At 39.0% G+C, this 27,948-nt stretch overlaps 4 long non-coding RNA genes across 7 annotated transcripts; all 4 read left to right on the forward strand.

The window, feature by feature from the left end:
- The first annotated feature begins 1,234 nt into the window (after positions 1-1,234).
- Positions 1,235-7,958, forward strand: LOC146973569 (uncharacterized). Of its 3 annotated transcripts, none has more exons than XR_015037682.1 (4): positions 1,235-1,288; positions 1,765-1,861; positions 2,014-2,116; positions 2,258-2,414. It is a non-coding gene; the product is annotated as an uncharacterized LOC146973569 (long non-coding RNA). The 3 variants fall into 3 exon arrangements; XR_015037681.1 differs by lacking the exons at positions 1,765-1,861; positions 2,014-2,116; positions 2,258-2,414 and adding exons at positions 7,351-7,441; positions 7,576-7,678; positions 7,819-7,958 and having other exon boundaries at positions 1,254-1,288; XR_015037680.1 differs by lacking the exons at positions 1,235-1,288; positions 1,765-1,861; positions 2,014-2,116; positions 2,258-2,414 and adding exons at positions 7,166-7,198; positions 7,351-7,441; positions 7,576-7,678; positions 7,819-7,958.
- Positions 7,959-12,681: 4,723 nt separating this feature from the next.
- LOC146973570 (uncharacterized) lies at positions 12,682-13,714 on the forward strand. The gene is made up of 4 exons (XR_015037683.1): positions 12,682-12,752; positions 13,083-13,179; positions 13,332-13,434; positions 13,575-13,714. It is a non-coding gene; the product is annotated as an uncharacterized LOC146973570 (long non-coding RNA).
- A 3,957-nt stretch (positions 13,715-17,671) lies between these two features.
- On the forward strand, positions 17,672-27,023 carry LOC146973571 (uncharacterized). Of its 2 annotated transcripts, none has more exons than XR_015037684.1 (4): positions 17,672-17,761; positions 26,399-26,495; positions 26,648-26,750; positions 26,891-27,023. It is a non-coding gene; the product is annotated as an uncharacterized LOC146973571 (long non-coding RNA). The 2 variants fall into 2 exon arrangements; XR_015037685.1 differs by lacking the exon at positions 17,672-17,761 and adding an exon at positions 26,013-26,067.
- LOC146973572 (uncharacterized) lies at positions 21,515-22,302 on the forward strand. Its single transcript, XR_015037687.1, has 4 exons — positions 21,515-21,547; positions 21,700-21,790; positions 21,925-22,027; positions 22,163-22,302. It is a non-coding gene; the product is annotated as an uncharacterized LOC146973572 (long non-coding RNA).
- Positions 27,024-27,948: the final 925 nt, after the last annotated feature.

Below are 27,948 nucleotides of genomic sequence, written 5' to 3' on the forward strand. Positions count from 1 at the left end.
CCATAACAGTTTCCAGTCTGTCTGAACATTTAAGGCGTCTAGAGGTGTGAGATGTACACGAGACATTCAGCAGTGCACATTGAGCACAAACTCATGAGACAGAGAAAGGCCTGAATCTAAGAAGTTTGCTGCCCTTGCTGTCATGAAAATGTGTTGTTTTAATCTTGTTCAAATTTTTTAAGATGTGTTGCTGCTGTCTGTCTGTTAAAGAGTCACTGCACAGCAGTGGTCTCCAGAAAACCAAAGCACAAACACAGTGATTACAACATTGCATAAGGTCACTGTAACCTCCTGTAAAACCTCAACCGGTCAACTTTACACTGCTATTTTTGTACATATTACACAAACATTACCTTTGGACAGAACCAGATTAGCTGGTTCCTTGTCATTGTGCTATGCTGCTAAGCTAAGCTAAGATGCCTCCTGGCCATAACTTGCAGCTATCTGTGAAAGCATCGTTTAACCTCTCATCTGACTATTAAATGTTAAACTGTTCCTCTGATATTAAATTGCACGCTAAAGGCTAAATAAACTAATTTTTGAAGAGACCAAGAGATGGCAGATGGAGACATTTTCTCACACAGTTATTTTCCTTTAGATTATTATTTTGATTATTGATATCTCACCACATTGATGTTTCAGGTTTCAAGCTGTCTAATCTCTCAACATTTCTAGAAGGAAATTGATCAGGATTTACATGGTTGGGAGTTGTCATGGCGACATGTTCCCATGTCAGTCTGCCATTTCTTGTTGTGCAATAGGAAAAACATGTTCTCTTCACTAGGCTACTGAAAGAGCTCTCTTGGTCACTGAGGTTTTTTTTTTTTCCTTTGAATTTTTGCTTCAGCTCTTAATCTTAGTTGTGTTTAGTTATAGGCCTATTTCACAGAATGGTCACTGTTGAAGTGTCTCATTCAGTTAAACTGAACCAAATATCTGGACATGAAATTCAATGTTTGACCACAGTTTCTTCTGCTGTTTTTTTCACTCATGTGCTTCTGTCTACGTGTATCAAATAAGGTGAATAATGTTTCTAAAATCCAGCTTCCTTGTGTTAGTGGAAATATATGTCTGTTATTGGTGAAAATGTCATGATTCAGCGAGGGATGCCTTCAGACATATAATTAAGAAATTGCTGCTTTCTCCCACCTTAAACAAATATTTGAGTCATATTAATATTGAAACAATAATAATGCCGCAGGGGGGCACATCTTAGATATAAAGCTACCATCAGAGCACCCTGACACACCGTTGTCCTGTTCATTGGGTCACATCACACCTGAGTATGGTGAGTATTTTACACCTCACATTTCAATTGGGAAAGTCTTCCATGGTCTTCAATCAGTGTTGAACTTTTTAAGATAAGAAACATTTTATGTAATTTTAGATATGGATAAAAACATTATTTAAAGTCATCATTGCTGTCTAGATTACACTTGATATATTGTGGCATAAATACAAGTAATTGAGTTTAGCTTTACAATTACTCCCAAATTGATCTGAAACTTGATTCTTAGCCCCACTGCAATATTTATATCATTATTAAGATTATAATTATTTGCAGCAGTGGTAGAAGGGCTGGTTGATTCCTGTTCCTGTAATGGGATTATAACGGCTAAAAAAATGAATAACACCAATCTATTCCTTTTCAGTCCACATGACATCTTTAAAGGATGCTCTGAGTGGAGGTTAAGTGCTTTGATATATTATAGAGACTTTTAAACATGCACAATGTTTATTGATGTCATGTGTTTACATCTTAAGGCATCTTTCCAAGTGCTTGCTTGTCTTTTGGGACTGGTTGTCCTGTGCCACTCCACCTGCCTCTTTGAGCCGAACGTAGGGAACGAGGAAATGCAGTGTGAGTGGCCATGAACACAAACTGTAGAGAGATACAACTTACTTCAACTGTAACTTACTTAACTGTAGAACCAGACCCATGCACACATCTGAACACACTGAGGATGATTCACTGCAGCAGATCTAATACAATATGTTTATCCTCACATGCAGCTTGTGTGGACTTTCATGGGGACCAGCATGAACTTCACTCTAACTGGGAGAGAGACTGCATGGAATGCACTTGCTACGCCCATGGCTTTGGCTGCTGTTACAAGTAAGTTTTTCATGCCTTTCATTATGATCAACAGATAAAACACTCTTATGTTTGCACTCCACTCAAAATAGACTATGATTTTTCTCTTCTTGTGGAGATATTAATCTTTGTTTTTTCTCTGTGACCTTGATCCGAATGTAGGGAGGGAAGCTGCTAAGGGGTCACGGCCGACACTAATGAAGTGACCTCCAAAATGCATCGTTGATAAAAAAAAAAAAAATACAACAACTCTGTGTTATCCACATGTTTATGGTGTGTTCTCATACATTAAATTACCAATAAACCAAACTGCATCGACTGTATTGCTTCTGGCCTGCTCTTTGTTTCTTTTACTGTATTCACATTAGGAGTCACTTTTGGGATGTAATTGAATGGATCCGCCACTGTGTGACAGCAGAGCTTAGCACTCAGAGGGTCTCCACAACCACAGGGCTTTAACACTCCAATAATAGCCTCACTTCTAGCCGCTGTCTCTGACAGAAACGTTCTGGTTGTTATGATGTTTAGCTCCTTCTCCAACTCTCGTCTCTGTGGATTCACACCTGTTCAGAGGATCATTTTCTCCTTATTTTTTACTATGCATCCAGATTTCACCAGGTGAACAATAGGGAAAAACCTGATATGAGGTAGACATATGGATCTGCTTTAAATGAATGTTTCAATACTGTGCAGAGATGTGATTATGTCAAGGGGGTATCACCCACAATCCCTGACACCTTCAGCGAGGAATAATGAGTCCTAATCTCAGATTCAGACACCACAGTGTCTGCTGTCGTTTATTTAGACACATTTGCAATAAATATTGCTCCAATACGACAGAAAAAATAAAATCTTGAAGTGTACTTGTTCTGTACTGCATTTTTGCTCTTTTACATTCAGGTTTAACTCATTAAGTTTCAAACATAACAATATTTTACATGTATGTTTTCTATTTGAAGAAATGTAATGGTGCAGTGGTGGAAAAGGAAAATGATGTTCAGCTATCTCTCATCTCCCTGTTTTTGCTCTGGAGGCGACTGATCACAAACAACCACATGGTGGATGTGATTTGGGCCACGTCACTGTTCAAATTTGTCCATTAATGGGTCTTTTTTTTTTTTCCCCTGCTGGTGCTCATGGTTCCTCAGCTCTGTGCAGCTGTTTGTTACATCTGGTTACTGGTGACATTACACCTGCCTTCCCTCCCTGAACTGTTTCATGCAAATCATTTCATAAAATTCTATCTATATCAATTCTATCAATGTCCTATAGGTTTGTAGTCAGAGTGACAGTGTTAAGGGGAAAAAAAAACTAAACTACTAAAAGTAGGCTACCGCAAATTTAATTAGGCTACTGTAATCGGATTACATTTTAGAATATTGATCTGTGTTGATGTGGGCACATAGCCTACACAATGTGCCTTATTTAGGCTATTGAATAAATTTTGTTCAAAATGAATAGAGTAAACAACAATGTAGCTGTCAATATAGGCCTGTAGGATGTTTTATTATCGTTGCACATAATGTTACCAACCCCGCTGTGTGACATTTTATTAAAGCCTAGCTAACATTTTCTGGAAGTTGGTAACGTGATTTAAAGCCTCGGTACGTAGGCTAGTATTGGGGCTAAACCATAACATCCAGCGTTCAGATTCTGCAGCGCTCACTTGCTCACCCCTCCCGTCAGCAAAGTGACGGTGGCCACCGAGGACAAACATGTTCGCAAACTACAACAATACGTATATCTGACCAATTACTTTTGGTTTTTAATCTTTTTTTTCTTTTTCTTTTTTAACACACACACATGCAGACATGTGCTTAAGTCATATTTCACAGCAAAAAGTTACACAGGAGGACTTACAGGATGTGCCAGTTATGCAGTGCGGTCCCATGAAGGAAGATCAGAGAACGTAGGCTACTTGGACCTATTTTTTACAGTCTATGACTTGGACATATGCTGCCTTCATGTGCTATGGTAGGTAGACGACTTGAAAAATGCACATGAACACCACCTCATGTGGTATTTTCCACTGGGCAACTCGTAGAATTTTTTGATGCCCGAGTTGCCGAGATGAGAATAACCTTTGACCTTTTCAACATGGCGGCGAGCATCGCAAGATTCGTTAATGGTAAGCAAGGCAAGCCTTTAGAAAACAGTTAGCAGCTATTCACTTTATGTATGCCTGCATGTACAGTAAAAAACAATTTTAAAAAGCTAGCCAAATAGCCAGTGCTAAATCTCCATGAATATTAATATTTACCGTTTGAGTTTTGAAAATTCATCTTCTTGCTGTAAGAGATGAACTAGGCAATCCAAGATTGTTTTACCCCATACATGTAGATGTCGCACGTGTATATCTATGATTTTACCCAAGTAACAAGTCTGAATCTGTGTGTCCACCATCTTTATTTTCTCTGTACAACAACAAAAGCACATGAACACAACGCACTGGTAAATACTAGGTCACAAGTGGAAAATACCATCTGTACCATAGCACATGAAGGCAGCAATAGTAAGGTATGATCAGCTGTAACAACGGCGCTGCTAAAAAGAAAAAAAAAGAAAAAAAGGAGGTTGGTCGCTGTGCTCTCCAGCCGGTTCGGCTGCAGCTCCACAGCTGTCAGAGGAGCCTTTGCTGTCCCTCTTTCTTCAGCCTGGTGTTTGGCTGCACTTTACAACAGTTCAACATTGTAAAACAACTACGTCATCAATTATCCTCGGGGGGCACAAGCACAGACACTCAATAGAATAGAGCGTTTGAGCCAGGTTGGTCCGCTTTCGCGTACCGTATTCAAAGATGGCGATGCAACATGACAGCCTCCGGTGGGTGCACCACTAGCCTCGTAAACCAGCCTCTCGCGGAAATGCATTTCATTCTCGGGAGCGTCTGGCCTCATTCCCCCTGTAAGCGTTTGGGGTGGGCGGGAGTAGTAGCGTTGACAGACAACCCCATTCAGCCAATCAGCAAGTAGGTGTAGTGACGGGGCTTTAGTCCCTGATTGGCCAACGTGCTGTGTCAATCACAGCGGCGACGCTGATTGGCTCGGCCTTCTGAGGGTTTCAGGCCAAACGCTTACAGCGGGGATGAGGCCAGACTCTCCCTCAGAAATGAAATGAATTGCATTTCCGGGAGTGGCTGGTTTACGAGGCTAGGTGCACCACCACCTACCAATGTATTTGTAAACAACTTATTACGGGACAGCTTTCATTTGTATTCGGTTGTGATTAGACCTAGGTAAATACATATTTATGAAAGCAATATTTGATTTTTGCTAATAAAAAGCCAAATAAGCTACATACTGTCCCTTTAAATCAACGTTTTGTTTTAGACGACAGTTAATAAGATCATACAGTATAGTCCAGGCAATCTAGCTCATTTTGGACCCAAAAATAGAACTAATTGTAACAGAATGTTTTTCACCATACATAATTTCTTTGAGGTGTCCAGAACAACATACTAAAAGTCCTAAAAAATCCTAGTTGGGGAAATATATATTATTTTGCCTGGACTAATAGTTAAATTCGCCGACTAGCAGCTAAGTAATCAAAAGACATGTATGACAAAGGAATTACTTATGTCGACTGAAAACACTCTTCATCGTTTAAAGGGACAACGAGGAGTTTTGGAAAGCGAAGTGTCTTCACACTACATTTACCATGAGCCTCCACGCGCATGATGAAATTCTTGGACCGGCGCAAGACGGACGTCTTGCCAAGAATGTTTTCATTCATCAAGAATGAAAGTCAGAGGTTCGACGACGATTATATGCCATCGTAGTTCCGACCATAAATGGTGATTCGGCGGCGTTATTCTCATGACCCGCCGGGCAGCATCTGCAAAACCGAAAGTAAGGAAACGCTGGTCGGCTCCCAGCATTTCCACCACTAATAACAAAATTACAATAGAGACAAAACGATATATTTATCGAAAATGGACCCATTAACAAGTGTGGGTAACGTAGATTCATCCACATTAATATGAGATTTTTTTATTGTCGCAGAATTTTTGGTTCTGCGGATGGAGAAACTCCTCGCTGTCCCTTTAACTTTGTTGGATTTCATCCAGTAGCCTGCTGATGAAAACTGGTGGGTAACTAGCCAAAAGCATTTTGAGAGGGACCCAGTGTCACCACTTGAAATGTCCGTGTTACTGACCCTGCGTTAGGACGTGCTCCGCTCTCCCCTACCTTTGGACAGAACATTACTGGTAGCTGTTTCCTAATCATGCTATGCTAAACTGCCTCCTGGCCATAACTTCATGGACAGATACTGTGTGAAAGCATCGTCTAACCTCTCATCTGACTATAAAATGTTAAACTGTTCCTCTGATATTAAATTGCACGCTCAAGGCTAAATAAACTAGCCTAATTTAATTTTTGAAGAGACCAAGAGATGGCATATGGAGACATTTTCTCACACAGTTATTTGCCTTAAGATTATTATTTTGATTATTGATATCTCACCGCATTGATGATTCAGGTTCAATCAATATTTGTCTTTCTAATCTCTCAACATTTATTGAAGGAAATTGATCAGGATTTACATGGTTGGGAGTTTGTTGTTCCCATGCCGGTCTGCCGTTCTCTTCACTAGGCTACTGAAAGAGCTCTCTCGGTCACTGGGTTTTTTTTTTTCTCTTTGAATTTTTGCTTTAACTCATTTACCGCATGTTTAGTTATAGGCCTATTTCACAGAATGGTCACTGTTGAAGTGTATCTCATTCACAGTTAAACTGAACCAAATATCTGGACATGAAATTCAATGTTTGACAACAGTTTTTTCTGCTGTTTTTCACTAATGTGCTCCTATTTACTTTTATTAAATAAAGTGAATAATGTTTCTAAAATCCAGCTTCCTTGTGTTAGTGGAAATATATGTCTGTTATTAGTGAAAATGTCATGATTCAACGAGGGATGCCTTCAGACATATAATTAAGATCACATAAGAAATTGCTGCTTTCTCCCACCTTAAACAAATATTTGAGTCACATTAATATTGACAATAATAATGCTGCAGGGGGGCACATCTTAGATATAAAGCTACCATCAGAGCACCCTGACACACCGTTGTCCTGTTCATTGGGTCACATCACACTTAAGGATGGTGAGTATTTTACACCTCACATTTCAATTGGGAAAGTCTTCCATGGTCTTGAATCAGTGTTGAATTTTTTAAGATAAGAAAAAATTGTATGTAATTTTAGATATGGATAAACATGCACCATGTTTATTGATGTCATGTGTTTACATCTTAAGGCATCTTTCCAAGTGCTTGTTTGTCTTTTGGGACTGGTTGTCCTGTGCCACTCTCACTGTGTCTTTGAGTCGAACAAAGGGGACGCGGAGGGTGAGTGGCCATGAACACAAACTGTAGAGATACAACTTTACATACTGTAGAACCAGACCCATGCACACATCTGAATACACTGAGGATGATTCACTGCAGCAGATTTATTACAATATGTTTATCCTCACATGCAGCTTGTGTGGACTCTGATGGAATCGAGTATGAATTTCACACTCGTTGGGCGACAGACTGCATGGCCTGCACTTGTTACCCACATGGCTTGGGCTGCTGTTTCAAGTAAGTTTTTCATGCCTTTCATTATGATCAACAGATAAAACACTCTGTTTGCACTCCACACAAAATAGACTATGATTTTTCTCTTCTTGTGGAGATATTAATCTTTCTTTTTTTCTCTTGTGACCTTGATCTGAATGTAGGGAGGAAGGCTGCGGAGGGGCCAAGTAAACACTTAATGAAGTGACCTCCAAAATGCATCGTTGATAAAATCTCTGTTTTATCCACATGTTTATGGTGTGTTCTCATACAGTAAATTACCAATAAACCAAACTGCATCGACTGTTTCGTTTCTGGCCTGATCTTTGTTTCTTTTACTGTACTCACATTAGGAGCCACTTTTAGATAATTAAATGGATCCGCCACTGTGTGACAGCAGAGCTTAGCACTCAGAGGGTCTCCACAACCACAGGGCTTTAACACTCCAATAATAGCCTCACTTCAAGCCGCTGTCTCTCTCTCTATATATATATATGGTGCAGACAGAAGTACTTTCCTTATTAGTTTGATCATGCTTTCCCAAGCACTACCATGATGGGAAGCGGTAGGCGGGTTAAAGCTTCATTTTATGTTGTCATGCATGAAGGTTTTTTCGACCGTTGTTTAATGCAGCAATTGCTCGTGTTAGCTCCTTTTCAGCTCCTGTGAGGTTTGTGCCGTTATCTGAACGGAAATGAGATACTGGTCCTCTCTGACATATGAATCTACCTTGCGCTTCTGTTTCATGCAAATAATTTCATAAAATTCTATATAAATTCTATCAATATCCTATAGGTTAATACTGTATTCAGAGTGACAGTGTTAAGGGGGAAAAACTACAAAGTACCAGTAAACTAATTACTGTAATCAGATTACGTGTTTGAATATTGATCTGTGCTGATGTGGACACATGTAGCCTACAAAATATGTCTTATTTATAGAGGAATTTTTTTCCAAAATGAACAAGGGTCAAAAAGTAAACAACAATGTAGCTGTCAATTATCTTTGCACATAACCGGCAGAGTTACCAACCCCGCTGTGTGACATTTTATTAAAGCCTAGCTAATATTGTCTGCGAGTTGGTAACGTGATTTAAATCAATCTTTAAATCTTTAAATCAACGTTTTGTTTTAGACAACAAGACAGTGAATAAGATCATACATAGTTAAATTAGTTGACAAGCAACTAATCGAAAGACAAATATGACAAACACTCTTCATCATTTAACTTTGTTGAATTGCATTCAGTAGGCCTACAGGTATGGAACTAAATCGGGGTCAAATGTTTTGTACTTGAAAAAGTAAAATTTGAAACTGAAATTTCATGTTTTGATCTAGAATTTTGACAAATACATCAACATATTCAAAATAAAAATAAATGTACAAAAAGTTTTTCAGGTTAAATATGATTATGATCAACTCTGGTAATTATTTTGAATAAATCATTTATTTTCATTTTTCACTTTCATATGTTTGGATATTTGGGATCCTATTTCTTTCAGTTGCACGTCTTATCTTTTCAGATTCAGATCTTAGTTTTTTACAGTTTCACATTTCCTCCCTCTTTTCCAACTTTCACTCCATCCTTCCTCCCTTTTGCTACAGCTGCAGCTCAAACAAACTACACTCACGGCAGGAGGCGGTGCATCAGACGACAGACTGACAGGCTGCTGTCGCATTTACTGTACAGTAATTCAGCCTTATGATATCGAGGAATATTGTAATTTCAATCCCGATTGAAGATCGTTTTATTGCCCAGCCCTATTATAATGTACTCTTTTTTTTTTTTTAATCCATAAAATCCTACACTTGAAGATGATTTGGCGGCCCACTTTGCAGCCTTAACGTGTACAGATGAATCATTTAAAGGTAGATGTTTGTATTGCTCCATTTTTTTTTTTTTACATTTGTGAATGAGTGAAAGCTACTTTTCATTTGAGAAGGAACAGTTTTAATTTAATTTTGATTGTTCATGTTCTATCCTGTGTATTGTACACTGCAGTTCAGATTTTGGGATTAGAAATAAATAATAATGCTAGTCCAGGAAAATATATGGTGAATTCATTTGACACCTCAACACCCTCAACGAGACACTGATTTTATGGTATATGCATGGTACACATGAAAAATTGCCCGTTTAGACAAGAATATCTATGAATATCTATTTGGCTAAAGAGGGGAAAGACCACACAATTATGAGAGAGAGAGAGAGAGAGAGAGAGAGCATATCTTGGATGAATAAGTATGACAACTATATGTCATCCACTAACTGCCCAAAAACTGCAAAAAAAACCCCTTTATTTCCAAGAGCTGCTGTCATTTTTATGTATTATTACATTATCGGCACCAGTTATTACATTTTGAAAGGTTTTTTTTAATACCAGGCCAATAACGTAATAACCAGCCAATAATGTAATGCCTTATTACATTATTGGCAAAAAGTTATTACGTTATTGGCTCAAAAGTTTTATTATATTATTGGCACATTATTACACTATTGGCTTTATTACATTTGAAATGGCCAAAATTATTACATTATTGGCAGTTATTACGTTATTGGCAGTTATTACGTTTTTGGTTGTAACACGCCCCCCACGCTAGATTAGGGTCAAAAGTCTGAAACTGAAAAAGGAAGAAATTAATCTGAAAAAGAAAGATCTGAAACCGAAAAAAAGATTTCAAACTGTAAAAATCTAAGATCTGAATCTGAAAAGATAAAACGTGCAACTGAAAGAAATAGGATCCCAAATATCAAAACATATGAAAATGAAAAATGAAAATAAATGATTTATTCAAAAGAATTACCAGAGTAGATCATAATTATATTTAACCTGAAAAAACTTTTGTACATTTATTTTTTATTTTGAATATATGGATGTATTTTTCAAAATTCAAGATCAAAACTTGAAATTTCAGTTTCAAATTTTACCTTTTCAAGTACAAAACATTTGACCCCAATTTAGCTCCATAGGGTACTGATGAAAACTGGCAGGTAACTATCTGTTTTGTGGGTAACTGGCCAAAAGCATTTTGAGAGGGACCCAGCGTTACCACTTGAAATGTCTGTGTTACAACTGACCCTGCGTTAGGACGAGCTCCGCTCTCCCCTACCTTTGGACAGAACCAGATCAGCTGTTTCCTAGTCATCATGCTATGACAAACTAAGCTAAGATGCCTCCTGGCCATAACTTCGTGCACCTACTGTGTGAAAGCATCGTCTAACCTCTCATCTGACTATAAAATGTTAAACTGTTCCTCTGACATTAAATTGTACGCTCAAGGCTAAATAAACAAATTCAATTTTTGAAGAGACCAAGAGATGGCAGATGGAGACATTTTCTCAAAATTATTTGTCTTAAGATTATTATTTTGATTATTGATATCTCACCACATTGATGTTTCAGGTTCAATCAATGTTTGTCCTTCTAATCTCTCAACATTTCTTGAAGGAAATTGATCAGGATTCACAGGGTTGGGAGTTGTCATGACGACATGTTCCCATCCCGGTCTGCCGTTCTCTTCACTAGGCTACTGAAAGAGCTCTCTCGGTCATTGAGGATTTTTTTTTTCTCTTTGAAGTTTTGCTTCAACTCTTAATCTTAGTTATGTTTAGTTATAGGCCTATTTCACAGAATGGTCACTGTTGAAGTGTCTCATTCACAGTTAAACTGAACCAAATATCTGGAAATTCAAATTGGGCCTCATTCACGAACCGTTCTTAAGAACAAATTTGTTCTTAAGTCCTATTTACGAAGTTTTTACGAAGATTGTGGCATTCATGAATGTTTTCTTATCCAGAATTTGTTCTTAACTAAGAACAAAATCTACGAACAGTCAGGAGTATACTTACACACCTTTAGGTGCTGAGACTTCTGCAAAAATAACCAATTATAGCGTTTTCTTTTGTTCTGCAGTTGTATGATATTATATGATTTGAATAAGAATTATTTTCTTATCTTTTATGATGTTTTTAATAATCATATATATTAATAATAATAACTGACAAATCATTGCAGTCTCTTAAAAAACATTATAGACACTTAATTCATATCAGTTGTTTTTTTTCTCTTTTTTTTTGGGGGGGGGGGGGGGGGGGGCATACAGCTGCCGATATGATTTTTTTTCTCCTAATTGCGGGCTGCAACAGTGCACTTACTGTAAGTGTTCACACTACACACAACTGTTTTTTTTCATATGTGATAATATGATGATATTTATGATGGCACCCGTGAGAGTGTGGTCTCTCTCTGATAACAACCCGAAGAGCTGCAGCCACTGCTGACTCTACTAAATATAGCCTAAATATAAATATAAAAATATAAACTAAATATAAGCCTTTTGTTTGTTTCTTTGTTTCATTCCTGCCGCAGTAGCGCCACTTCACTACTTGAATTCTTTTTATGTTTGGAGTCTGGTGCTCCCTCCCAGATTTTCATTGTGCATTTCAACTTTCTTTCTCACTTCACCTTCTCTGCTCAGTGCCTGTGGGTGCTGTGTGCACACGGCCCTGCAGTCTCATGCCCTTTTACGGGCATTGATGGGGCAGTTACCTATGCTAATCCTATGTTAATTAGACTCACCTGGCACACGCCCTCAACTTACGAGGAGATGGCATTCATCAAGTAGGAACACAGCTGCGAACAATTCTGAGGCTTACGAACGCGCTGATGAATCTGACGTAGGGTTTTCTTAAGGAACTTCTTAAGAACAACTTAAGAAAGAATCTAAGAAGGTTCTTAAGAAGATATTGGTGAATGAGGCCCATTTGTTTGACCACAGTTTCTTCTGCTGTTTTTCACTAATGTGCTCCTATTTACTTTTATTAAATAAAGTGAATAATGTTTTTTAAATCCAGCTTCCTTGTGTTAGTGGAAATATATGTCTGTTATTGGTGAAAATGTCTTGATTCAGCGAGGGATGCCTTCAGACATATAATTAAGAAATTGCTGCTTTCTCCCACCTTAAACAAATATTTGAGTCATATTAATATTGAAACAATAATAATGCTGCAGGGGGGCACATCTTAGATATAAAGCTACCATCAGAGCACCCTGACACACCGTTGTCCTGTTCATTGGGTCACATCACACCTGAGGATGGTGAGTATTTTACACCTCACATTTCAATTGGGAAAGTCTTCCATGGTCTTGAATCAGTGTTGAACTTTTTAAGATAAGAAAAAATGGTATGTCATTTTAGATATGGATAAAAACATGAGTCTTTAAAGTCATCATTGTTGTCTAGATTACACTTGATATATTGTGGCATAAATACAAGTAATTGAGTTTAGCTTTACAATTACTCAATTCCTTTTCAGTCCACATGACATCTTTAAAGGATGCTCTGAGTGGAGGTTAAGTGCTTTGATATATTATAGAGACTTTTAAACATGCACCATGTTTATTGATGTCATGTGTTTACATCTTAAGGCATCTTTCCAAGTGCTCGCTTGTCTTTTGGGACTGGTTGTCCTGTGCCACTCCACCTGCCTCTTTGAGCCGAACAAAGGGAACGAGGAAATGCAGTGTGAGTGGCCATGAACACAAACTGTAGAGAGATACAACTTACTGTAACTGTAACTTACTTAACTGTAGAACCAGACCCATGCACACATCTGAACACACTGAGGATGATTCACTGCAGCAGATCTATTACAATATGTTTATCCTCACATGCAGCTTGTGTGGACTTTCATGGGGACCAGCATGAACTTCACTCTAACTGGGAGAGAGACTGCATGTCCTGCACTTGCTACGCCCATGGCTTTGGCTGCTGTTTCAAGTAAGTTTTTCATGCCTTTCATTATGATCAACAGATAAAACACTCTTATGTTTGGCTCCACTCAAAATAGACTATGATTTTTCTCTGCTTGTGGAGATATTAATCTTTGTTTTTTCTCTGTGACCTTGATCCAAATGTAGGGAGGAAGGCTGCGAAGGGGCCAAGTAAACACTTAATGAAGTGACCTCCAAAATGCATTGCTGATAAAATCTCTGTTTTATCCACATGTTTATGGTGTGTTCTCGTACAGTAAATTACCAATAAACCAAACTGCATCGACTGTTTCGTTTCTGGCCTGCTCTTTGTTTCTTTTACTGTACTCACATTAGGAGTCACTTTTGGGATGTAATTGAATGGATACGCCACTGTGTGACAGCAGAGCTTAGCACTCAGAGGGTCTCCACAACCACAGGGCTTTAACACTCCAATAATAGCCTCACTTCTAGCCGCTGTCTCTGACAGAAACGTTCTGGTTGTTATGTTTAGCTCTGTGGTGGCAAAAAATGTTGTTCCTTCACCAAAGTATTTAAAAAAGGATAACTGGACACGTCAGCTGTCTTTCTTGAGTTTTAATAAAAAGCATTCATGAATGGAGTCACACACACAACCGAACAGGAGTACAGTCAGTGAGTGAGTGAGCTGAAGAGGCTCACCCAGGCGCTATCTTTATAGTTCCCAAAACACATTTGAACAACAGACAAAATATATGGCTGTGATAGCTGTGCCTGGCTTCACCGCCAGGACACAACTTCCCTTGTGGATTAACACAGAGCACCGGTCTGACCTTTAACCTGCTCTGTGTGGATTCAGTGATTTTGTCTGGTGCATGTCATACAGGTATCAGAAAAGTATTAGCTGAGTACCACTTTCCACAAAGTGAAAGGAAGTTCACTTAGTTAACATGGTTATACAACCCTTGTAAGCATACAATGGGTTAGACCAAAATTTCCCATTACAGCTCCTTCTCCAACTCTCGTCTCTGTGGATTCACACCTGTTCAGAGGATCATTTTCTCCTTCTTCCTGGCATCACACAGACACTTCACTCAACCAGCGCACTATGTAAGTGCTTCATTTACTCAGAGTGATCTTTGTTAGGAAAATTATTCTTTTATTAGTTAATGAGTTATGAAAAGGCTGTCTTTCCTCTCGACTTAGTGTGCACAGATATGCAGGTGTGCCATAGCAAATGTATCTTTCTTTTAAAAATGTTTGAACAATGCATGGCCACAATAGTAATCTGCAGAAGGCAGAAGGCAAGAAAAACCTGATATGAGGTAGACATTATGGGTCTGCTTTAAATGGATGTTTCAATACTGTGCAGAGATGTGATTATGTCACGGGGGTATCACCCACAATCCCTGACACCTTCAGCGGGGGAATAATGAGGTTTGAGTCCTTATCTTAGATTCAGACACCACAGTCTCATCAGATGCGCGATTTGCTGCAAGATGTTCGTTAGTCATTGTAAACCATTGGATGTATGATGTAAACACAGAAGAACATCTCGCAGCAAATCTTGCGCATGCGCACAAACATCAACAGAGCCACTGGGAGCAGGGGCGGGTCTTGGTGGCAAGAAATCTGAATGGCCACCCTATGTGTCCCCCAAATTGTCATTGATTTGTGTTAATGTCAATCACTGTGTAAAGCTCTTTACCACTGTTATGTTCACTGTACAGAGCTATAAGCACAGACTTCTGACTAAGGCTCTTAATCAGCTCTGTACCAGCAAACATAGTGTTCTGTGTAGGAAATAAAGAAAATGGTGTAAAATTGTTATTGTTCTCAATTTCACCATTTGAGTCAGGCTTTTTCTGATTATTCTGCATAAATTGACTGTTACACAAAACACTGAGATGTTTATTGTACAGAGTTGAGCTCTAACTACTAGATAAGAGTATAAGATATAGACTTTGAGAATTTTTTGTGTTACTTATTCTGCTAAGACTTCTTATTTACAAGATAGGGTTGATTATTGATCAAGCAGATTATTGATGAAGCAATCAATGGCAGCCTTCATTTTTGTTACTTTTGGATGCCCCCCCCCCAGATTCACTGTTGTCACCCTCTGTGCCCCCCACCAGAAAATACTCTGTACCCGTCCATGACTGAGAGCTACTACTACAGCAAGGCTAAAAACAGAGATCGAGTTATTTTTTTCCGAACAACTTTTTCATGTCGCAGCTTCAGGGCACTTGGGTCAGTACGGACGAGCAGTATGGAGGTATTTGGATGTTTCATAGTGTGTGTTTTGGACGATTCAAAAGTGAGCACAATCTGCCGCCATTATATGAAAATCCATCCCATGAAACCTGTAGAGTTCGTTCAACCAAGCCCTGACTGCAGTAACCCTGGGATGAGGAGGGCAAAAGGATGAACTCTGTACATAACCTTGTTCTCAACTGATCTATGTTGTAAATTCCTATAGGTAAAGCAACAAAGGGGGTTGCCACAACATCACTTGTGGGACACACATCCGTTGAGTATCGCACCCTGAACTCATCTTATGAATAGGAATGAGATAACCAGAGGCATAGGATGAAGTATCAGAAGGGGATGCAACCACTGCTGCTCAGTGGGCACAACCCTGAGCTCGTAGACTGCCGTGTGGTTCAGTGTTGGTTGTGTCCCTTCTCTATATGCAACGGATGTGCACTCACTCCACCCATAAAGGACGTGCTAACCAACTTGCCAAGCGGTTGTCAAGCTCTTGGCGAAGCGGTTAGCATCGTCGCCTGCCGTGCAGGAGACTAGGGTTTGAACCCCATCTAGGGGAGGCTGTGAGAAACACAACGCAGAGGGCCAGATACGATATCGGCTACATATACAGTACCTCTCTGTAGAGAATAAATCATTGTGCATGATATTTCATTGGTCTTGTTTTTTGACTCTCCACAGGCAGGTATACATTTCCACAACAAATGTAATGGTGCAGTGGTGGAGGAAAATGATGTTCAGATATCTCTCATCTCCCTGTTAAAGTAGAAGAAAGCGATGTCGTTTTGGCTAACTTCTTGTCAGCCGATGGAGTTAGCAGCAGTCCCCGCCCTCGTCATGGATCTATTGGTCCTCGTCCCTACGTCACCACATTCACGCGCATCCCTTGGCTGCACACACAGCCCTTCATTCTGTTCTCTCTCCTCATTGGATAAAACTTGTAGGATACAAGGAAAGTTTTCTCCTCGGCTTGCAGCAGAGCAGAGTGACTGACAGACCCGTGTTTTGGACCAAAGACTCTATGTAAGTGATTGCTGTCGGAAGATATAACTATTTAAGACTTATATTAACACAAATATTCCGCTTACTTCTGCTTTAAAGAGCACTACTTTGTCGTTTACATTTCTCTGAGGAAGAAAACAAGAGCAGTGCCAGGTCACAGTGTTCCTTATTCTGCAGACATTTTGCTCAGGAGGCGACTGATCATGCAAACAATTTCATGAAATTCTATCTATATCAATTCTATCAATATCCTATACTGTATTCAGAGTGACAGTGTTGAGGGGAAAAAACTACGGGTAGTCCTACCGGTAATGTAATTAGGTACTATAATCTGTGTGAAAGCATCGTCTAACCCCTCATCTAATAAAATGTTCCTCTGACATTAAATTGCACGCTAAATTTTGGCAGATGGAGACATTTTCTCACACAGTTATTTGCCTTAAGATTATTATTTTGATTATTGATATCTCACCACATTGATATTTCAGGTTCAATCAATATTTGTCCTTCTAATGTCTCTTGAATAAGGATTCACAGGGTTGGGAGTTGTCGGGACGACATGTTCCCATCCCGGTCTGCCGTTCTCTTCACTAGGCTACTGAAAGAGCTCTCTCGGTCACTGAGGATTCTTTTTTTTCTCTTTGAATTTTTGCTTCAACTCTTAATCTTAGTTATGTTTAGTTATAGGCCTATTTCACAGGGTCACTGTTGAAGTGTAGGCTATCTCATTCAGTTAAACTGAACCAATTATCTGGACATGAAATTCAATGTTTGACCACAGTTTCTTCTGCTGTTTTTTTCACTCATGTGCTTTTATATACTTTTATCAAATAAAGTGTTTCTAAAATCCAGCTTCCTTGTGTTAGTGGAAAGATATGTCTGTTATTGGTGAAAATGTCATGATTCAGCGAGGGATGCCTTCAGACATATAATTAAGATCACATAAGAAATTGCTGCTTTCTCCCACCTTAAACAAATATTTGAGTCACATTAATATTGAAACAATAATAATGCTGCAGGGGGGCACATCTTAGATATAAAGCCACCATCAGAGCACCCTGACACACCGTTGTCCTGTTCATTGGGTCACATCACACCTGAGGATGGTGAGTATTTTACACCTCACATTTCAATTGGGAAAGTCTTCCATGGTCTTCAATCAGTGTTGAACTTTTTAAGATAAGAAACATTTTATGTAATTTTAGATATGGATAAACATGCACCATGTTTATTGATGTCATGTGTTTACATCTTAAGGCATCTTTCCAAGTGCTTGCTTGTCTTTTGGGACTGATTGTCCTGTGCCACTCCACCTGCGTCTTTGAGCCGAACGTAGGGAACGAGGAACAGCAGAGTGAGTGGCCATGAACACAAATTGTAGAGATACAACTTTATATACTTTATAAACAAGACCCATGCACACATCTGAATACACTGAGGATGATTCACTGCAGCAGATCTATTACAATATGTTTATCCTCACATGCAGCTTGTGAGGACTTTGATGGAAACCTGCGTGAAGTTCACACTAACTGGAAGACGGACTGCATGGAATGCACTTGTTACCCACATGGCATGGGCTGCTGTTTCAAGTAAGTTTTTTATGCCTTTCATTATGATCAACAGATAAAACACTCTTATGTTTGCACTCCACACAAAATAGACTATGATTTTTCTCTTCTTGTGGAGATATTAATCTTTCTTTTTTCTCTTGTGATCTTGATCCGACTGTAGCGTGGAGGAGTGCTTGGGGGCCATTCCCGAGTAAACCCTTAATGAAGTGACCTCCAAAATGCATCGTTGATAAAATCTCTGTTTTATCCACATGTTTATGGTGTGTTCTCGTACAGTAAATTACCAATAAACCAAACTGCATCGACTGTATTGCTTCTGGCCTGCTCTTTGTTTGTTTTACTGTACTCACATTAGGAGTCACTTTTGGGATGTAATTGAATGGATACGCCACTGTGTGACAGCAGAGCTTAGCACTCAGAGGGTCTCCACAACCACAGGGCTTTAACACTCCAATAATAGCCTCACTTCTAGCCGCTGTCTCTGACAGAAACGTTCTGGTTGTTATGATGTTTAGCTCCTTCTCCAACTCTCGTCTCTGTGGATTCACACCTGTTCAGAGGATCATTTTCTCCTTCTTCCTGGCATCACACAGACACTTCACTCAACCAGCGCACTATGTATGGGAATAATGAGGTTTGATTAAATGTAATGGTGCAGTGGTGGAATCTGGTCTAAGGAAAATGATGTTCAGCTATCTCTTATCTCCCTGTTAAAGAGCACTACTTTGTCATTTACACTTCTCCGAGGAAGAAAACAATAGAGAGCAGTGCCAGGTCACAGTGTTCCTTATTCTGCAGAGATTTTGCTCTGGAGGCGACTGATCACAAACAACCACATGATGGATGTGCATTAGTGTTATGTCACTGTTCAAATTTGTCCATTAATGGGTCTTTTTTTTTTTCCCCTGCTGGTGCTCATGGTTCCTCAGCTCTGTGCAGCTGTTTGTTACATCTGGTTACTGGTGACGTGACATTACACCTGCCTTCCCTCCCTGAACTGTTTCATGCAAATCATTTCATAAAATTCTATCTATATCAATTCTATCAATGTCCTATAGGTTTGTATTCAGAGTGACAGTGTTAAGGGGGGGAAAAAACTACAAAGTACCGCTCTAATTACTGTAATCAGATTACATTTTAGAATATTGATCTGTGCTGATGTGGACACATGTAGCCAACAAAATATGGCTTAAAGAAGAAATTTTGTTCAAAATGAACAAGAGTCAAAGAGTAAACAACAATGTAGCTGTCAATAAAGTCTGAATAGGCCTGTAGGATGTTTTATTATCGTTGCACGTAACCGGCTGGGTTACCAACCCCGCTGTGTGACATTTTATTAAAGCCTAGCTAACATTTTCTGGAAGTTGGTAACGTGATTTAAAGCCTCGGTACGTAGGCTAGTATTGGGGCTAAACCATAACATCCAGCGTTCAGATTCTGCAGCGCTCACTTGCTCACCCCTCCCGTCGGCAAAGTGACGGTGGCCGCCGAGGACAAACAAGTTTGCAAACTAACCGCTAACTGATAACAATATATCTGACCAATTACTTTTGGTTTTTAATCTTTTTTTCTTTTTTTTAACACACATGCAGACTTCCACTCGTGCCTTCAGTCATATTTCACAGCAAAAAGTTACACAGGAGGACTTACAGGATGTGCCAGTTATGCAGAAAAAAGGAGGTTGGTCGCTGTGCTCTCCAGCCCACAGCTGTCAGAGGAGCCTCTGCAGCCTGGTGTTTGGCTGCACTTTGTATAACAACAGTTCAACATTGTAAGATGTAGCCTAGCTGCTAATGCTAACTAGCACCAGAAAAAACAAAAACAACTACATCATTGATCATCCTCTGGGGGCACAAGCACAGACACTCAATAGTGCGTTTGGGTTTGAGCCAGGTTGTCCGCTTTTGCGTACGGTATTCAAAGATGGCGATGCAACATGACAGCCCCGCGGTGGGTGCACCGGCCACCTATGTATTTGTAAACAACTTATTAAGAGTCAGCTTTCATTTGTATGCGGTTGTGATTAGACTTCGGTAGGCTATTTATGAAAGCAATATTTGATTTTTGCTAATAAAAAGCCAAATAAGCTAGGCTACATACTGTCCCTTTAAATCAACGTTTTGTTTTAGACAACAAGACAGTTAATAAGAACATACATAATTAAATTCGCTGACTTACACAAGCAGCTAAGTAATCGAAAGACATGTATGACAAAGAAATTTACTTATGTCGACTGAAAACACTCTTCATCGCTTAACTTTGTTGAATTGCATCCAGTACTGATGCTGGTGGGTAACTAGCCAAAAGCATTTTGAGAGGGACCCAGTGTCACCACTTGAAATGTCCGTGTTACTGACCCTGCGTTAGGACGTGCTCCGCTCTCCCCTTTGGACAGAACCAGATTACCGGTAGCTGTTTCCTTCTGTTTCCTGATCTGATAAACTACGCTAAACTGCCTCCTGGCCATATTGATGGACAGATACTGTGTGAAAGCATCGTCTAACCTCTCATCTGACTATAAAATGTTAAACTGCTCCTCTGACATTAAATTGCACGCTCAAGGCTAAATAAACTAGCCTAATTTAATTTTTGAAGAGACCAAGAGATGGCATATGGAGACATTTTCTCACACAGTTATTTGCCTTAAGATCATTTTGATTATTGATATCTCACCGCATTGATGATTCAGGTTCAATCAATATTTGTCTTTCTAATCTCTCAACATTTATTGAAGGAAATTGATCAGGATTTACATGATTGGGAGTTGTCGGGATGACATGTTCCCAAACACGTTCTCTTCACTAGGCTACTGAAAGAGCTCTCTCGGTCACTGAGGTTTTTTTTTTCTCTTTGAATTTTTGCTTCAACTCTTAATCTTAGTTATGTTTAGTGATAGGCCTATTTCACAGAATGGTTACTATTTAAGTGTATCTCATTCAGTTAAACTGAACTAAATATCTGGACATGAAATTCAATGTTTGACAACAGTTTCTTCTGCTGTTTTTCACTAATGTGCTCCTATTTACTTTTATTAAATAAAGTGAATAATGTTTCTAAAATCCAGCTTCCTTGTGTTAGTGGAAAGATATGTCTGTTATTGGTGAAAATGTCATGATTCAGCGAGGGATGCCTTCAGACATATAATTGAGTTCACATAAGAAATTGCTGCTTTCTCCCACCTTAAACAAATATTTGAGTCACATTAATATTGAAACAATAATAATGCTGCAGGGGGGCACATCTTAGATATAAAGCCACCATCAGAGCACCCTGACACACCGTTGTCCTGTTCATTGGGTCACATCACATCTGAGTATGGTGAGTATTTTACACCTCACATTTCAATTGGGAAAGTCTTCCATGGTCTTGAATCAGTGTTGAATTTTTTAAGATAAGAAAAAATTGTATGTAATTTTAGATATGGATAAACATGCACCATGTTTATTGATGTCATGTGTTTACATCTTAAGGCATCTTTCCAAGTGCTTGTTTGTCTTTTGGGACTGATTGTCCTGTGCCACTCTCACTGTGTCTTTGAGTCGAACAAAGGGGACGCGGAGGGTGAGTGGCCATGAACACAAACTGTAGAGATACAACTTTACATACTGTAGAACCAGACCCATGCACACATCTGAATACACTGAGGATGATTCACTGCAGCAGATCTATTACAATATGTTTATCCTCACATGCAGCTTGTGTGGACTCTGATGGAATCGAGTATGAATTTCACACTCGTTGGGCGACAGACTGCATGGCCTGCACTTGTTACCCACATGGCTTGGGCTGCTGTTTCAAGTAAGTTTTTCATGCCTTTCATTATGATCAACAGATAAAACACTCTGTTTGCACAAAATAGGCTATATGATTTTTCTCTTCTTGTGGAGATATTAATCTTTCTTTTTTTCTCTTGTGACCTTGATCTGAATGTAGGGAGGAAGGCTGCGGAGGGGCCAAGTAAACACTTAATGAAGTGACCTCCAAAATGCATCGTTGATAAAATCTCTGTTTTATCCACATGTTTATGGTGTGTTCTCATACAGTAAATTACCAATAAACCAAACTGCATCGACTGTTTCGTTTCTGGCCTGATCTTTGTTTCTTTTACTGTATTCACATTAGGAGCCACTTTTAGATAATTAAATGGATCCGCCACTGTGTGACAGCAGAGCTTAGCACTCAGAGGGTCTCCACAACCACAGGGCTTTAACACTCCAATAATAGCCTCACTTCAAGCCGCTGTCTCTCTCTCTCTCTATATATATATATATTAGTTGTCACCGAATCATGGCTAAAAAATCTGTGCCTGACTCTGTTGTTGATATCACGGGTTATAATGTATTTCGACAAGACAGGTCCTCTAAAGGTGGCGGGGTTGCTATTTTTGTTAAAGAACATCTCCAATCCTCCATTGTCATTAGAAAGTCCATCCCCAAACAGTTTGACCTAGTTATTCTCAACGTTAAACTGACTATGAACTTCACAATAACAGTTGCCGGGTGCTATTGCTCCGTACTCCGCCAAACTGTGAGACTGCGACTCTCAAAGTACTTGATGACATTGTCAGTGCTCTGGACTCCAAGCATCACTGCGTAGCCATCTTCATCGACCTGGCTAAGGCCTTTGACAACGTAGTACACAAACAGCTTTTGGTTCGTCTGGATAGATAGATGTAATGTATGATGTAAATGTATGATGTAAACACGGAACAACATCTCACATCTCTGTACCTATTGTGCTTGCTTCCATCTTCTCCTTGCATATTGGTCCTTGTGGTCCAACAGCCCAGGAGGAAAAACTGGTTTCCTTTAAATGTGAGAAGATGGGTTAAATGTTCCAGGTCATCTGGGCTCTGTGAAACTTTGTAACTTTGTAATTGGGCGATCATTTAATATTGCTTCTGCTTCACATAAGACACTAAGACAGAGACCAAGACTTCATCAGTTAAGGTTTGTTGGTGCAGACAGAAGTACTTTATTAGTTTGATCATGCTTTCCCAAGCACTACCATGATGGGAAGCGGTAGGCGGGTTTAAGCTTCATTTTATGTTGTCATGCATGAAGGTTTTTTCGACCGTTGTTTAATGCAGCAATTGCTCGTGTTAGCTCCTTTTCAGCTCCTGTGAGGTTTGTGCCGTTATCTGAACGGAAATGAGATACTGGTCCTCTCTGACATATGAATCTACCTTGCGCTTCTGTTTCATGCAAATAATTTCATAAAATTCTATATAAATTCTATCAGTATCCTATAGGTTAATACTGTATTCAGAGTGACAGTGTTAAGGGGGAAAAACTACAAAGTACCAGTAAACTAATTACTGTAATCAGATTACGTGTTTGACTATTGATCTGTGCTGATGTGGACACATGTAGCCTACAAAATATGTCTTATTTATAGAAGAGTTTTTTTCCAAAATGAACAAGGGTCAAAAAGTAAACAACAATGTAGCTGTCAATTATCATTGCACATAACCGGCAGAGTTACCAACCCCGCTGTGTGACATTTTATTAAATCCTAGCTTATGTTGTCTGCGAGTTGGTAACGTGATTTAAATCAATCTTTAAATCTTTAAATCAACGTTTTGTTTTAGACAACAAGACAGTGAATAAGATCATACATAGTTAAATTAGTTGACAAGCAACTAATCGAAAGACAAATATGACAAACACTCTTCATCATTTAACTTTGTTGAATTGCATTCAGTAGGCCTACAGGTATGGAGCTAAATCGGGGTCAAATGTTTTGTACTTGAAAAAGTAAAATTTGAAACTGAAATTTCATGTTTTGATCTTGAATTTTGACAAATACATCAACATATTCAAAATAAAAATAAATGTACAAAAACATTTTCAGGTTAAATATGATTATGATCAACTCTGGTAATTCTTTTGAATAAATCATTTATTTTCATTTTTCACTTTCATATGTTTTGATATTTGGGATCCTATTTCTTTCAGTTGCACGTCTTATCTTTTCAGATTCAGATCTTAGTTTTTTACAGTTTCACATTTCCTCCCTCTTTTCTAACTTTCACTCCATCCTTCCTCCCTTTTACTGCAGCTGCAGCTCAAACAAACTACACTCACGGCAGGAGGCGGTGCATCAGACGACAGACTGACAGGCTGCTGTCGCATTTACTGTACAGTAATTCAGCCTTATGATATCGAGGAATATTGTAATTTCAATCCCGATTGAAGATCGTTTTATTGCCCAGCCCTATTATAATGTACTCTTTTTTTTTAAATCCATAAAATCCTACACTTGAAGATGATTTGGCGGCCCACTTTGCGGCCTTAACGTGTACAGATGAATCATTTAGATCCTATATACGTTCCCTGAAGGCAACGTGAATAGGGGAAGGCCTGTTGGTTGAGCTGTCTGTCATAATGTCACACCCCCCACGCTAGATTAGGGTCAAAAGTCTGAAACTGAAAAAGGAAGAAATTAATCTGAAAAAGAAAGATCTGAAACCGAAAAAAAGATTTGAAACTGTAAAAAACTAAGATCTGAATCTGAAAAGATAAAACATGCAACTGAAAGAAATAGGATCCCAAATATCAAAACATATGAAAATGAAAAATGAAAATAAATGATTTATTCAAAAGAATTACCAGAGTTGATCATAATTATATTTAACCTGAAAAAACTTTTGTACATTTATTTTTTATTTTGAATACATTGATGTATTTTTCAAAATTCAAGATCAAAACTTGAAATTTCAGTTTCAAATTTTACCTTTTCAAGTACAAAACATTTAGCTGAATAGGTCCATAGGTAGGCCTACTGATGAAAACTGGCAGGTAACCGTCTGTTTTGTGGGTAACTGGCCAAAAGCATTTTGAGAGGGACCCAGCGTTACCACTTGAAATGTCCGTGTAACAACTGACCCTGCGTTAGGACGTGCTCCGCTCTCCCCTACCTTTGGACAGAACCAGATCAGCTGTTTCCTAGTCATCATGCTATGATGAACTAAGCTAAGATGCCTCCTGGCCATAACTTCATGGACAGCTACTGTGTGAAAGCATCGTCTAACCTCTCATCTGACTATAAAATGTTAAACTGTTCCTCTGACATTAAATTGTACGCTCAAGGCTAAATAAACTAATAAAATTTTTGAAGAGACCAAGAGATGGCAGATGGAGACATTTTCTCACAATTATTTGCCTTAAGATTATTATTTTGATTATTGATATCTCACCACATTGATGTTTCAGGTTCAATCAATGTTTGTCTTTCTAATCTCTCAACATTTCTTGAAGGAAATTGATCAGGATTCACAGGGATGGGAGTTGTCATGACGACATGTTCCCATGCCGGTCTGCCGTTCTCTTCACTAGGCTACTGAAAGAGCTCTCTTGGTCACTGAGGATTTTGTTTTTCTTTGAATTTTTGCTTCAACTCTTAATCTTAGTTATGTTTAGTTATAGGCCTATTTCACAGAATGGTCACTGTTGAAGTGTGTCTCATTCACAGTTAAACTGAACCAAATATCTGGAAATTCAATGTTTGACCACAGCTTCTTCTGCTGTTTTTTTCACTAATGTGCTCCTATTTACTTTTATTAAATAAAGTGAATAATGTTTCTAAAATCCAGCTTCCTTGTGTTAGTGGAAAGATATGTCTGTTATTGGTGAAAATGTCATGATTCAGCGAGGGATGCCTTCAGACATATAATTAAGAAATTGTTGCTTTCTCCCACCTTAAACAAATATTTGAGTCACATTAATATTGAAACAATAATAATGCTGCAGGGGGGCACATCTTAGATATAAAGCCACCATCAGAGCACCCTGACACACCGTTGTCCTGTTCATTGGGTCACATCACATCTGAGGATGGTGAGTATTTTACACCTCACACTTCAATTGGGAAAGTCTTCCATGGTCTTCAATCAGTGTTGAACTTTTTAAGATACGAAAAAAATGGTATGTCATTTTAGATATGGATAAAAACATGAGTCTTTAAAGTCATCATTGTTGTCTAGATTACACTTGATATATTGTGGCATAAATACAAGTAATTGAGTTTAGCTTTACAATTACTCAATTCCTTTTCAGTCCACATGACATCTTTAAAGGATGCTCTGATTGGAGGTTAAGTGCTTTGATATATTATAGAGACTTTTAAACATGCACAATGTTTATTGATGTCATGTGTTTACATCTTAAGGCATCTTTCCAAGTGCTTGCTTGTCTTTTGGGACTGGTTGTCCTGTGCCACTCCACCTGCCTCTTTGAGCCGAACAAAGGGAACGAGGAAATGCAGTGTGAGTGGCCATGAACACAAACTGTAGAGAGATACAACTTACTGTAACTGTAACTTACTTAACTGTAGAACCAGACCCATGCACACATCTGAACACACTGAGGATGATTCACTGCAGCAGATCTATTACAATATGTTTATCCTCACATGCAGCTTGTGTGGACTTTCATGGGGACCAGCATGAACTTCACTCTAACTGGGAGAGAGACTGCATGTCCTGCACTTGCTACGCCCATGGCTTTGGCTGCTGTTTCAAGTAAGTTTTTCATGCCTTTCATTATGATCAACAGATAAAACACTCTTATGTTTGGCTCCACTCAAAATAGACTATGGTTTTTCTCTGCTTGTGGAGATATTAATCTTTGTTTTTTCTCTGTGACCTTGATCCGAATGTAGGGAGGAAGGCTGCGAAGGGGCCAAGTAAACACTTACTGAAGTGACCTCCAAAATGCATTGCTGATAAAATCTCTGTTTTATCCACATGTTTATGGTGTGTTCTCATACAGTAAATTACCAATAAACCAAACTGCATCGACTGTATTGCTTCTGGCCTGCTCTTTGTTTGTTTTACTGTATTCACATTAGGAGTCACTTTTGGGATGTAATTGAATGGATCCACCACTGTGTGACAGCAGAGCTTAGCACTCAGAGGGTCTCCACAACCACAGGGCTTTAACACTCCAATAATAGCCTCACTTCTAGCCGCTGTCTCTGACAGAAACGTTCTGGTTGTTATGATGTTTAGCTCTGTGGTGGCAAAAAATGTTGTTCCTTCACCAAAGTATTTAAAAAAGGATAACTGGACACGTCAGCTGTCTTTCTTGAGTTTTAATAAAAAGCATTCATGAATGGAGTCACACACACAACCGAACAGGAGTACAGTCAGTGAGTGAGTGAGCTGAAGAGGCTCACCCAGGCGCTATCTTTATAGTTCCCAAAACACATTTGAACAACAGACAAAATATATGGCTGTGATAGCTGTGCCTGGCTTCACCGCCAGGACACAACTTCCCTTGTGGATTAACACAGAGCACCGGTCTGACCTTTAACCTGCTCTGTGTGGATTCAGTGATTTTGTCTGGTGCATGTCATACAGGTATCAGAAAAGTATTAGCTGAGTACCACTTTCCACAAAGTGAAAGGAAGTTCACTTAGTTAACATGGTTATACAACCCTTGTAAGCATACAATGGGTTAGACCAAAATTTCCCATTACAGCTCCTTCTCCAACTCTCGTCTCTGTGGATTCACACCTGTTCAGAGGATCATTTTCTCCTTCTTACTGGCATCACACAGACACTTCACTCAACCAGCGCACTATGTAAGTGCTTCATTTACTCAGAGTGATCTTTGTTAGGAAAATTATTCTTTTATTAGTTAATGAGTTATGAAAAGGCTGTCTTTCCTCTCGACTTAGTGTGCACAGTTATGCAGTTGTGCCATAGCAAATGTATC

The sequence above is a fragment of the Trachurus japonicus genome, chromosome 15 (genome assembly GCF_045865225.1).
Source record: "Trachurus japonicus isolate A0001 chromosome 15, Traja_1.0".
Lineage (NCBI taxonomy): Eukaryota > Metazoa > Chordata > Actinopteri > Carangiformes > Carangidae > Trachurus > Trachurus japonicus.